At 44.7% G+C, this 12,635-nt stretch overlaps 1 long non-coding RNA gene across 1 annotated transcript in view; it reads left to right on the top strand.

Annotated features, from left to right (window-relative positions):
- The window catches only part of LOC136021063 (uncharacterized), an 83,703-nt gene that overhangs the window by 22,752 nt on the left and 48,316 nt on the right, over window positions 1-12,635 (top strand). The window contains exons 2-5 of the long non-coding RNA XR_010615656.1: window positions 3,846-3,976; window positions 5,858-5,940; window positions 9,678-9,726; window positions 11,526-11,722. This is a non-coding gene — a long non-coding RNA (uncharacterized LOC136021063). The remainder of the gene's footprint in view (window positions 1-3,845; window positions 3,977-5,857; window positions 5,941-9,677; window positions 9,727-11,525; window positions 11,723-12,635) is intronic.

The raw sequence follows: 12,635 nt of genomic DNA on the forward strand, positions 1-12,635 counted from the left end.
GAGAAGATGGATTTCTGTAGTTACTTTCTGTGTTTGTAGTCATGCCATGAACACTTTCAACTGGATTATCTTTTCTTTCTCAACCTTCTCGCCATTTTGTGTTTCTGTACAAGTAGTAAAAGCTGTCAAATTTAGCTACTTAGCTTTGGCAGCCTTTCCCACCTTCCTTGCTAAAACAGGACATTTTTTCCTCTGTATTCCTTGCCCTATTTCTGTTGAAGTTTTGCACGTAAAGCCAAGGATTCAGCTGCTTTAGGATGATGCAGGTGGAAGAGGAAAGACTCCAGTTCCGTCTCCTAAATCCAGCTTTCATCACCAAGGTCTCATCTTGGCATCTGGAACATGAGCTACTAGACCCAGTTTGGAGGAAGTGGGGACTGAGCACAGAGACCAGTTGTCTTCTCTTATATATAGGCCTGGCTTGGGTCAGAAATGTGCATCGAAGGTTTCAGACTTGGCTAGGGAGCATTTCATTAACCCTGTCTACACCAGACAGTGTTATCCTTTGAGGGGTGGACATAACATAATCTATGTCAGTCGGTTCGTATGCCAGAATTTTTCCCTAGAACACTCCACAAGGAATCTTACAGCTTAACTATAAATACATAGATGGTTGCTATGTAGAAGGATTTTGTCTTACAGTAAATAACATCATAGCACCCACAAGGTAGGTGTAAATAAAACTGGGAACTTCTGGAAGGCCTTACCTTTCAAATTGGACTGGGTGCTGAAGCCATGATGCAGGATGCTTTTGACACAGGGACCTTAGATTGCTTGAACTGGACTCGGCTCAGAAAGGGTTGGAATCTGAGTCCTTTCTGAATGTGGGAGGAGGTTGCTATAGGTGAAGAGGGGATGGGATACTTCTTTCCAAAGGGGTAGATCCTTTGGCTCACATGCTCCAGGATGTGCTTTGTTGCTAGACTGCTGTTTAGCAATAAAACAACCTTAGTTACTTAACGGGAATTGACTGCTTGGTCACTCCTCCTCTCCCTGCCAGCCCGTTCATTCTCCCCTCTTCCCTCCCATCCAGTAATGACAGCTTTTCCTGATTGACCCCACAGGCTTACAAAAACCCTTTTTACTTAAACGTATATTGACCCCAGTCTTGCTGCCCAGTGAATTATGTCACAGCTGGCAATCTGAAAGTCATAAATCAGGCCTTGGACCTGCGGAGCTGTCTCCTGATGATACGGATCTGAGCCTTTATCGATGAAGGTTGTACCAGGTGCCTTCATGTCTCTGACAACTCCAACCCTTTCCATGTTTTTTTCTGCTGTCATCCCATAGACCCTCTGATTTTTGCCTTTCCTTTGATTTTTTCTTTGTTTCATTTGCCTGACTTTGCTGTGTATAAAATTTCATTACTTGCCTTGACCTACCCTTTTAAAGGGAAGAAAAGGAAACTGTCAACATCTTGGATAGTCTTAATTCTTAGGTACTGTTAATTTTACCAGGCTTTCCTTCTTCTCTTCCTGTTCAATCTTGTGTTGAGTTTTTGTTGTTGTTTTCCTTGATGTGATCCTTTTGGTCTGGACAAATGAGAAATTTAATGGTACTGGAAATATTTCTCCCTTATTTTGTAATGCAAAGTAATTCCAATAGATTCCCTTTGCATTCATCATCTTTTCTCCTATGACTTGGGATGTACTTGCTTGTTGTCACTTTTGTGGATGAGGGATGGGGAATAGTCCATGAAATGTGAAGTGTCACCATATAAACTAGATCAACCCTTGTGTCCTTGTACAAGTATTGATGGAGCGGGAAGGAGGGAACTCACTCCATGACATAGTTTGTAAGGGAGGATGTGTGTTGTGCTTGACTTAGATGGTAAAATTCCATGAGTTTCCATGATCCACTGTTCTTTTGGGGAGAAAAGGAGGCATAGTTCGATCTTGTTCTAACAGACCAGAGCAAGGCTGACGTACCTGCACATCTTGCATAGGTGGCATATCCAGTAAAGGAGGGGTATTTGTTTGCTTTCCTTCATCTCTACACAATTCTGTCTTTACTCTGTCTGTGCAGGAATACACTGATAACAAAGCTGGGAAAGCGAAAGAGCTTCTTTCTTAGTGCTTCTAGAGTTAGTGGAAATACAAGTTTGGTGACGGACCCACACACCTTGTGTGCCTCATTTCATCCCTCATTTCATTCCTTCAGTGTGCCATGCAAACTCCTCAATTCAGGAACCATTCTATGTCTCGTGTTCAGGATATGATGCCTCTTTCTCTGTGTCCTGGCTGCCTTTAGTAAATGCAGAAAGATCATTTTGGTGATAGCTGCGGACAGCATCCCTGACACCGGGGCCAGACCTGGCAAGGATGAAATTAGTTCAGGGCTGAGGAGCATTCTTGGCTCCAAATGTCACCAAGTGAAGTTGTGACGACCCTCAGCGCCTCGGTGGTGTTTAGTGCTATGGATGGAGATCAGGCCCTAAGACAGCAAGGTGATGAAAAGCCCTTTCAGCAATGGTGACACTTAGATCGAAGAAGATGCAGTGATAGTGTGTAGAAATAAATCCTTCTTGTTCTGCTTTTGATCTTCTCAGTTCATTAAATGTAAGAATTTTTCTTAATATAGGTTTCTTAAATCATCAGTGAGCTTATGTCCTGCACTTCAAACAGCCTTTATAAAATGATACTAAAAGAAACAGACTCATGCATTTATTTCAAAGACACTGGAATTGGCACTATCTTTATTTAGATTCAGATACTGGCGTGTGATGTTTGCGATACAGTGTTGGTGGTACTGGCACATGCAGCACTGCCCAGAGAGCAGAACTGGCTGCAATCTGCTTTTATGCTGGAGAGGATGTAAATGTGAATGACCTAAAGGTTGGACTGGTGGGAGAAAAACTAGGAGATGGTGGATTATATGTCTCTTTTGCTAATGTAAATTGCAGGCACAATAATGATGTTTGGGAGTTTGATACAAGATTTTAAGGCAGATTGTGGCCCTTCAAAGAAAATACTCATAAAGATACTCTACAAGATCAGAGGTACTGAGGCCCAATGAGGCCATGGCTCAGGGTTTATGGCATCCATCAAGACATAGAGTATGAGCTGTTGTGTGACCTGGCTTTTATAAAGATCAAAAGGCTTAGAACTGTGGAGAATAAGATTTTCAAATCATCCAGGGGAGGCACCAAGTTGTCAAATGGGAGGAGGCTCTTTGAAGCGTGCAGATAAGAACCTTTCTAACCCTCAGTCATGTATAAAAGCCATTGCCAGCCAGCAGAGACGTATCATCCAGTTGTGCTCACGGTGTCGAGGTAACTCATAGAACAGACTGGCTGAGTGGAGTCGGGGAAAGGGCTGGCTGTAAATGGGACCAAAACTGAATGCTTGAAGAGGATTGAAGGGACTGGGACACTTTAGAAATGAATGTACTGGGGGAGGTGGGAATTCTACATGTTAACATCTCCCTGCGCTCCAGGAGCAACAAAGCAAAGCACCTGCTCTGGGGAGCTGGGAATAAGAAGTGTGCTCCTCCAGATATTATCTCAACCTTATATCCGAGTGTGGAGGAGCGGGTGGGAATGCTTATAAAGAGCTTCTGGGTGGGAAAAGGGTTGAGACAGAAGATAGCAACGTACCTCTGCTTTCTGGTCAAGAAGCTGCACCAGTGCAGGGACAGGAGGGAGGAACCAATTCGCTGCTGCTGTAGGCCAGGAATAGCTTGCCACTCATAGGGAATAGCTTGTCACTGGTAGGAAAATAGCTATAGAAGAAACACAGTGTGGAGAAGCTCCTGCTAAAGGCAGGGCACTGGCCAGCACCACTTTTCAGGCTGTCCCAGAGCTCACCATCCATGAACACTTCCACGTTTGTTCATTCCCGTCTCAGATTCCTCAGGCTGGCTGTTGTTGGCAGCTGGGTTATCATGATGCCTGGAGAAAGTACTTCTGCAGTGTTCTTCGTGTAAGCAAAAGCTGGTAGCACTGAAAATCTGCCCCAACATGGATTCTCCTGAGCTGGTAAGAATTTCTGGTCACGTTTATAGGAGTTTAAATGGTATCTAGACAAGATAAATGTCCTTCATGTCTTGTCATCCTTGTGCTGATGAACTAAGGATACATTTACTTCCAGTACAATGACTTTTTAAGAGAAAACAGCTAAACAAGACAGAATAAGAACCAAGTTTCATGGCAGATGCTGTCAGACACATATGTTTCCTCTGTAAAAAGCTCAGTCTTTTGGCTGACGATAGTATTTGTCTAGCCAACAACTTGAAAGCTGGAGGTGAAAACACAGAGGTAGAATCACATGGTCTTATACTCCATGTCCAAGCATTGAATTCCCTCACAGCAACATAATTCTTTCTTAAACCTTGTCCTAATTATGGCAGCTCACACAGATGCTCTCTAGTAATCATGGTACAGAGGTTTGGTCAGAAATACTTTGATAGACTCATTCCCATTGGAAAATGTCAGTTTGGCGAAACTGAAATTGTTGAGGAAATCACAATGATTTGGCTCTTTTGTTGTCTTTAGAGGAGGGGCTGATCGAGTTGAAGACATGAGTTATATTTAGGTGTTCTTTTTCTCTCCAAATGGCTTTTTGCTTTTTGCTGCTTCTTCTACTTGTGCTTAGTTGTATTTAAGGCATTTCTAATGTATTTCAGTGTGTCCAAAATGAAATTATGGAGGGAATAGTGAGGTTTTGGGTTTTTTCCTCCAAAGCAAAACGTAAGTATCTAATAGAAGTACAAAACTATGAACCAGCTGGAACTTCCTTTCTTTTCCTCACCCCAACAGTGCAGTTACACATAGAGGCTGAGCTGTGCATGGTATACAAATACTCTAGAAGCAGTATTGCAGAAGGAGTTCCCTGTTTCTCTCAACAAGGTTTTCTTTATTTACTCCAGGCTATTCAGGTTTCCTTTGCCATCCTTCTTAAAGCAACCATTTCCCAAATACCAGAGCAGAGAGAACTATGTTGTCCGCTATCCACTCACCAGCGTAATGAATAGGATCCTGCATTAATGGGCCCACAGGTCAGATTCAGCAAGGAAATTACCGTGTCCCTGTATCCTTTCAATTGCAGGCTTTAAAACCAAAGCATGGAGACACACATGAATTATTACATTGTCGTTTAATGTGGAGTCAGTCCAGTGTGAACCTTGAACGCCTGGAGCTGGTCCAGGCGAGTGGCAGGAACAAGGCTGAGAGTCCTAGTAAACACCACATCATTTCTGGTATTTGCAGGGCATCTGTTCTGCCTGCCCTTGCAGTACCTTTGTCTGGTCTGGAGAAGATCCTGGGTGACTGGTGATTGTATTACAGGCTGGCACATTTGAGGGTAAGCCATTCAGCTTGTCAGCGTGCTCCGAGAAGAAAAGCTGCAGTGAAAAAAACCTTGCTGTGGGCTTTGAAATCTGAACTGCAGCCAATTCCAGCTGAGGGATGTGCCCATCGCCTTTTTGCTGTGAAGTTGCCATCTGAACAATGACACTGTTGTGTGGCTTGAACAGACAACAAGCAATGAAAAGGATAAGTGTCTGTCATATGTGTGACTGGGTAGATATCAGTTAGAAAGTAATCCAGGCCCTCAGCCTTTCTTTTAATGCTGCATCTCAAAATCCACATTTAGAGTTGTTTTGAGGGGACACAAACGCATCCCAAGTTTCCTTTTTTATTAGCAAAACACCGCACCATCTGGCCATGCTTCTCCTTGGAAAGCCATGCCTTCCTAAATAGTGCTGGGAACACCAGAAGGAAAGCTGCAGGAGAACAGGGAGGGAGTTTTCCAAGAGATGTGTTTTTCCATAGTGAAATAATAGTCTAAGAGGAGCTCACAGCTTGTACCAACCAGTGAGATTCTGCTGCTGATATTCACTGCAAAACTTGTTTTCGCAGGACCAGGCTTCCCAACCCAGAATCCAGCTGTGTCGTGCATGTGCTGCACAGCTCTCTCCAAGTCAAGTGGGCCACAGCACAGGGTGAGTGTTACTCTGTATTCATCCAGATTAGAACATCTCGTCTTTTGTTCTCCATTTGTTGGGGCAAACAGCTCCTCTCTTATTATTTCTTATTTGCCACTCCTACAGGACCCCAGATGAAGTCATTGCACTAAGGTCTTAGCTAGTTCATTCTGTGAAGTGCTTGAATAAAGACAGTGAATGGTGAGAGGAGGAGAGGGAGAAACTTGTAGTGCTGTGTCCCTTTTGCAGATGGGGAGCTCTTCTCCATTTAAGACAGAAAACAACCTTCTCGGCCATTATACTCTGTCACCAAATACCTGAAGCTTGGCTGAGAGAGGACTGGTTGAAAGTTCAATAGTGTTTATGAAAGAAGTCCTGTTGTGCTTGGTTTTGCTCCTGCATAGCCATATTGCAGGGGGAGAACTTCCATTTTCCCACCCAGAAATATCAGTGCACCTCAGATGTCTCAGATTTACTATTTGAGTGGGTTTTGCTTGGACTCTTCATGCAGGTCAACCACAGATACTGCTCCAACAAGCTGAAATGCTGAGAGAGTGCCTGAAGCATTGAAATCCCATGAGGACCAAAGTATGGGCCAGACAAAGAGAGCATATCCAGGCATGCCAAAGACAGATAAAGCTCCAACAGAATTAGATGGTTATCCAAACTTTCAGCTACAGATTTAGAGTAACCCTGGCTTTTGGGCACCCCACCTGAGATGCATGAGGGCTGTATTCAGGATTTCCATGGGAGCTGGGCATCTAAGGCTTTTTGGGGTCTGGATGTTGTGAAACTTGTGGCTTTATAGTGGATATTGTGTTGTTGTCATGTGTGAAAAGCAAGTTGACTAACAAACTCCAGGAACTTACATAAAATATGATCATGCCCAAGCCAGGATGTAAAGCCCAAGAGTCCTTTGAGCTTATGTAAGTAATGGGCCTTACATGGAGAGTGAGAAAATCCACGGGCAGGTTTGTGTTCCAATAAGGAATAGAAATCCTTTAAATCTGGGGCCAGGGAAGTATAATTAATGAAAGGGGTTGTGTTACTCCAGAGCTGAGTCAGGTTAAAGCAGAACTACCAGCAAGGCGTTGCTTACATTTCCCGATGGGAACAGATTTGGGATGAAGTGAACCAGCACCCTGCTTGGGGTGACAACTTGGTGTAACCCGTTGATGACCAGCAGGTAGAAATAGAACAAAAGTAGTAGTTTGTGTTTTCCCAAAAGAATAAGAAAACGTTCAGATAAGTACGTGTGTATCCCCAGAAAGGAAGACACCAGCTCCTCCTCTTCACGCTGCTGTCCATCTATTGTATGGATGTGGCAAGCCTCTTTACTAATCCTATCTGTTACAGGCTACAGATTTCCATCTGTCCAGCACTGTAGTGTTGTAGGAAGCAATACAAATGCTATTTGCTATATACGAGTAAGGAGTGCAGTGAAAAAGCTAGTGTTGCAAGATGAAGCATCCCTGTCAAGGCTACACCTCGTTCCAAGAGGCTGTCCGTACCCATTTCCCCAGGGTTAGGAGTATGCTATTGCAATTCTTCATGAGATCTTTCTTACACAAGCTACAAACCTTGTAACATCTTTTACTCCCTTTGTCCAGACTAAGAGCAGATGTTGGGAGAGGATCCAGGCCTGGGTATTACACGTAGAAGAAGCCATATGTATAAATCCCCCTTCTTTCTACAGCTGTAATATACTGTGTATGCACCTTATTATCTGAGAGAGATGCAGAGAACAGGGAAAAGTATAGGATAACCAGAATAATTCAGGGTCTTGGGAGATTTCCCCCTGTTCAGAAAAGCTGGAAGAGTTTTATGTGGAAAGCCAGACTTGGGAGGGAAAGGACAGGGGTGAGTAAGGAGGAACCACTTTAAGTATAAAAATATCTGAAGGGAATAGGGAAGTGAGAGGTTTCAAGGCTATATGAGCTAGTGTCGTATGCAAGTATAAGAGAGCCTTGATTTAGGCTAGAGACAAGCCAGCAGGCAAGGATTTGCTCCAGACAGAGTCCTTCGTAGATCCTGCATGCTACTATAGCTAAGAATCATGTCAATAGGGTTTAAAAGGTGCTTCAGAGGAACTGGGAAGCAAAGACAAATAAGGTGGGTGGCTGAGGGAGGAATGGAAAGTCCAGTGGTTACTGAGTGAGCCTTGAGTGTGATGAAAATCCTGGCTGTGCTCCAGTACAAGATTTCCTATCACATTAATTATACTGCAACAGGCTCCAGGGCTTTCTGTGATACAGACTTTGTATATCAAAAACGCAGCACAGACATCAGCGGTGGGGGTAATAAGGTAAGTTTGCTGTGTTGTCTCCAAGCCTTCCACTAGGATGCCTTCAAAGATGAAGCCTGAGACTCTTTGGTGCTGTTGCCTTTGTGCACGTGGGCAGAAAACGAATGATTTACGGGGAACAAGGAATAATCAGCTCTTGGAAATGTCGTGCTTCTCCCCAGAATTCGCTCCATCTCCTTCTGTTGCAATACAAATGCTCTTGGGTGGCATTTTTGTGACACTAAAAGGTGTTATTTGTAAAGTGTTTGCTTTGAAAATATGGCTACCTAAACCTAGAGGAAGCTACTGGGAATGTTGTGACCCTGTCACTCTTTGGTGTGGGCAGAACTCTTGGCAGGTATCTCGTGGAATTGTATCTTTTCAAAGCAATAGAAGGACAGCTGCCACTAATGATCACAGTTTACCACCACCTGGTGCCCCAAAACCTAAAGAGAGTAAATGGCCGCATCCATCAGATTTAATCCTTAGCCCTAATTTGCATTGAACCCCAAGTACCGGCTGTGTTCGTTTCTTCTTCTGTCCCAGCCACAAGGATTGGCCTGAAATTCCTTCCAGGAACTGTCACCAGCTGGCTTCTGTATTCTTGTGAACTTTGTTTTCCTCTTTGGGTGGTGATACCAGCTGGCCTGAGGGATGCTGATGTAAATTGAAACAGCAGCCTTTACTCCTTGCTTTTACGACGGATAACTTGCTCTTTTCAGTTCTCCTAGCATGGGAGTGGGACTGAGGTGAAGACGCTGTCTTTCCCCTCCAACAAAGAAGATTTTCCCCTCCAACTAGGTGCACTGGGTGGCAAATGCCCTTGCAACCACTGAAGGGTAGAAAATCAGCATGAAAGAAGTACAGTCTGGGAAGAAGTAGAAGCAGATCTAATACCATCCTAACAGCCACCCTACTCTGGAAAAGGGTGTAATTCAATGTATGTAAGCCAGGGTTGCTTTAGACCTAGGATGTGAAGACTGTAAGGCCTGGTTCTTACTAAGATGTGGCAATGACATTGGGTTTTAAGCCTCATTTATCATTAAAGTGTGGAGGTATAAGTTGAGGAGGACAGAAAACCACTGGGGGAGCCCCGTTTGTTGCAACCACACCACTGTCATTCTCCTTTGTGCTAGAGGCAAAGACTAAAGCTTTGTGCTGGCCAAGGAATTCCTTGAATAGTCTTAGGAGGCCAATTCCAGATACTGTTTCCTAACCAAAAGTGTATAGAGGAAACAAGAATTGAGTCCATTCTGGAGCACCCACCTGCCCCTCCCAGCCTTGCAGCACATGGGCTGTAAAGATATGGAGCATCCTCTACTTCCACCTCCTTTGGTATGGCCAGAGCAGAGTTAAGCCTCCTTTTCCCTCTCTCCCCTCCAAAAGTGCATTATGGGATTCACTTTTCTGCCTCTCCCTCCTCTCTCCCGAGCTGTGTGTTTGAAATGATATCTATTTCTCTTTGCGACAGCACACCGTGACTGCTGCCTTGACATTCTCCCAAGCTGACATCCCGACCGGTATGACACTGATGCCTTTGGGCAGAAATCAGAGCCGGTTTGCTACATGCCTCTGCGTCCCTACGATGCCTGTAGTGCCTCTGAGAGCCCCCAGTGCCCTGCTAGGGAAATAGAGCGAGCACGTGGGCCCCAGATGAACTCCAAGAAGAGAGCAGGCATTATCTGCAATGATCCTGCTACCCTTTCTCAGGTTTAAGTGTTCACATCGACATGAATTTTTCCTCCTTTTTGTCCTTTATTCTTTCCTTTCCCTTCTACCCTTGGTTGGTTTCCTGTTTCTTCCCTGGTTGCAGAGTCCTTGGGGAGCTGGGTTTTCATGAGCTGGAAAAGGAGCGCACAAGCGTCTGATCAGCCCTTATTAGTGTTGAGAAGGATCTAATAGTTCCTGGCTTCTGGGACCATTACCTGTCATTTAGTTTTATTAAGTCAGTGATGAGAAAGTTTAAAATTAAAGGCTTTGTAAATTGGATTTCAGTTTGAAAGGGAGGTGCCTACCGGGAAGTTAATGCCAAAGCTTGCACATGGGCCACTGGGAACAACACCAAACTTGAGCTGCTTTGACAAAGATCCTGTGCCGAGGCGTGGAAAGGAGGTAGTTTGCGGCACAGCCTTGGCGTATCCAGGGATCTCCAGCTATGTGAACCATTTAATCCCATGCCAGGCTACTCGCGTTTGAATCTCCAGTTACTGTTTGAGAGTAGGGTGGTCTGCTGGTTGAGTCATTACCCAGTGCTGTGAGTTCTGATTCAGCTGGACTGACACCAGGCAAGTCATCTCCTCATGGTTCATCTCCTGATTTATAAGGAGGAGGAGTCGGTGTTGGTGTTACCTGTCACCTTTTTTAGGTAGTCAGCCCTCTGGGGCAGGAACTGTCCTTGACTCTTGTGCTTACAACAGAAGCTCCAACTTGTTTGAGTATTCAAGGCATAAATAAAGACTTCAGTTTAGTCTGGAACAGACAGCAAGCAAAATGGATGAGGCACCTAGCTGAGAGAAACATCTCATTCTCGGGGCTTGTAACACTGCAGTATTCTCTGCTTTTGAGACTTATCCTTGGATTAGCCATCCAAATGCACTTGCAGATGAAATACCCCAACTGTAATAGAGCAATCCAGCTAATTATGGTGTGACAAGGGAAGCTTAAGGGCCAATCCCAACAAAAGCTCCTGTCACTTCTGTTATCTCAGTTGAATAAAAGTCTCACGGTGACATTGCTCGATGAGAAGCAGCCTGAACCAGTGATTATAAGCACCGTCAGAATTCTTGCTTCTTGTGTCTCAATTTGTCTTTGACTTGAGAAGTCACCTGAGGTCAGAGTTTTAAGACTGCCTCCTGCCCATCCTTGCATTGTTGAATGCACAAATTGTGCTTACACGGCTTTACTTGGAGATTTAAGGTTCACACTTTGTCTCTGAAAGGCAGAGTACAGTGCTCCACCAAAGCACAGGGCTTAGCCAGCTAATAATAGATTGCGAAACTAAGTGTCTCCCGAAGGCAGAACGTACGAGGATGAAACAGAGATTCCCCTTAAAGTAATGGTTTCTTGGAAGAGTTTACCTCGGGTTCTCCCCATGCAGCTTGGCATTTTCCATCTCCCTGTGCTTTGCCTTTTCCCTCTGGGTTTAAAAGAGGTAAGAGATGTGAACCCTTCAGGCTGGAAGGGCCCATCCACACTAGCCACGCTTCAGATGTGAACCCTCTCATTAAGGAAGGTTCACCTCTAGTAAGAACCAGGACTGGGAGCAAAATCTCGCACCAGACTCACAGCCAAAGATGGGTCTTTCTCCTTCTTTCCCCAGAGACCTTCCAAACCACACGGGCAGGAGGTGGGATAATAAACCCAGAGGAAACGGAGACATGAAGGGGTAGATAAGGAGGGGCAATACTCGTGCACTGCAGGCAACCTTGGACACAGAATTCCTGGGAAGTGAGATTAAGCATGCGTTAACTCCAGGCCATTCTTCCTGTATCTCCATAGGCACAGCAGTTCCTTCAGGTAATTACCACGCTCCCTTGAAGGGGGAGTGATGCCTCTCCCAAGTTTCTCTGCTAGCATCGTGAGAGAACTGATCTATGAGCTATTCAGTGGTTACTCACATCACTCTTGTGTTTCCAGGCGTGTGACTTGACCGCAAGGCTTTCAGAAGGTAATCTGGGGAGATGTGATCCAATGTAAAATGTTCCTAGGTATTCCTGGAGCCATGATGTAATGAACCAAGGTTTTCTTCTTTAAATTCCACTCTGCTGAAAAGCCACAGGCCCTAAAATATGGTCCCAGAGAAGCTGAGGAGTTTGAAGAAGGAGGCTCAGATCTTGTGCTGGGCTGAGCCATTCCATGCTGAGGTGCTAAGGTTTCTGCCTAAGTCCTGTGTCGCTTAGTGAAGTCTGGACTCTGGTATGGACAATAGTCTTTTCGCAGCAACCATTCCCTTGTTTCTGCTGCTGTGATGGGAGGTGTTGCCAAAGGAAAAGGCAGCACAACCAGGCCTGTGTTGTACCTCGCTACTCCCAGTTTGTTCTCTCTTTGGAGATTTGGTATTTGTTGTCATTGTGGCTGTTCCCTTTTTTTGTGAAGACAACTCCAGCCCAAAATCTTGTCTCAAAACCCCCCCAGAGATGTGGTTCCACGTGGAGCACTGTTTTCTTAGTGTCATCTGTGCTGGAGCTGAGAACACAGTTTGCAGTGCTTTGAAAGACCTTTAAAACCATTTTTGGAGGGACAGTGATTCCCAAGTCATGTGTCTGTGAAAGTCATCCCGGCGTATTTAGATCTGCCAGACCAGGATGAGACTGTCCATGCTTTGATGCTTTGGGTTTCAGTACCTGTTGAAATCCCCCGAACAAATGGTGCTATTAATTACGGGTCCTGGCTTTGATGAATGATGCATAGGGGACAACATTTCATTTTG

The sequence above is a fragment of the Lathamus discolor genome, chromosome 12 (assembly GCF_037157495.1).
Source record: "Lathamus discolor isolate bLatDis1 chromosome 12, bLatDis1.hap1, whole genome shotgun sequence".
Taxonomy (NCBI): Eukaryota; Metazoa; Chordata; class Aves; order Psittaciformes; family Psittacidae; genus Lathamus; species Lathamus discolor.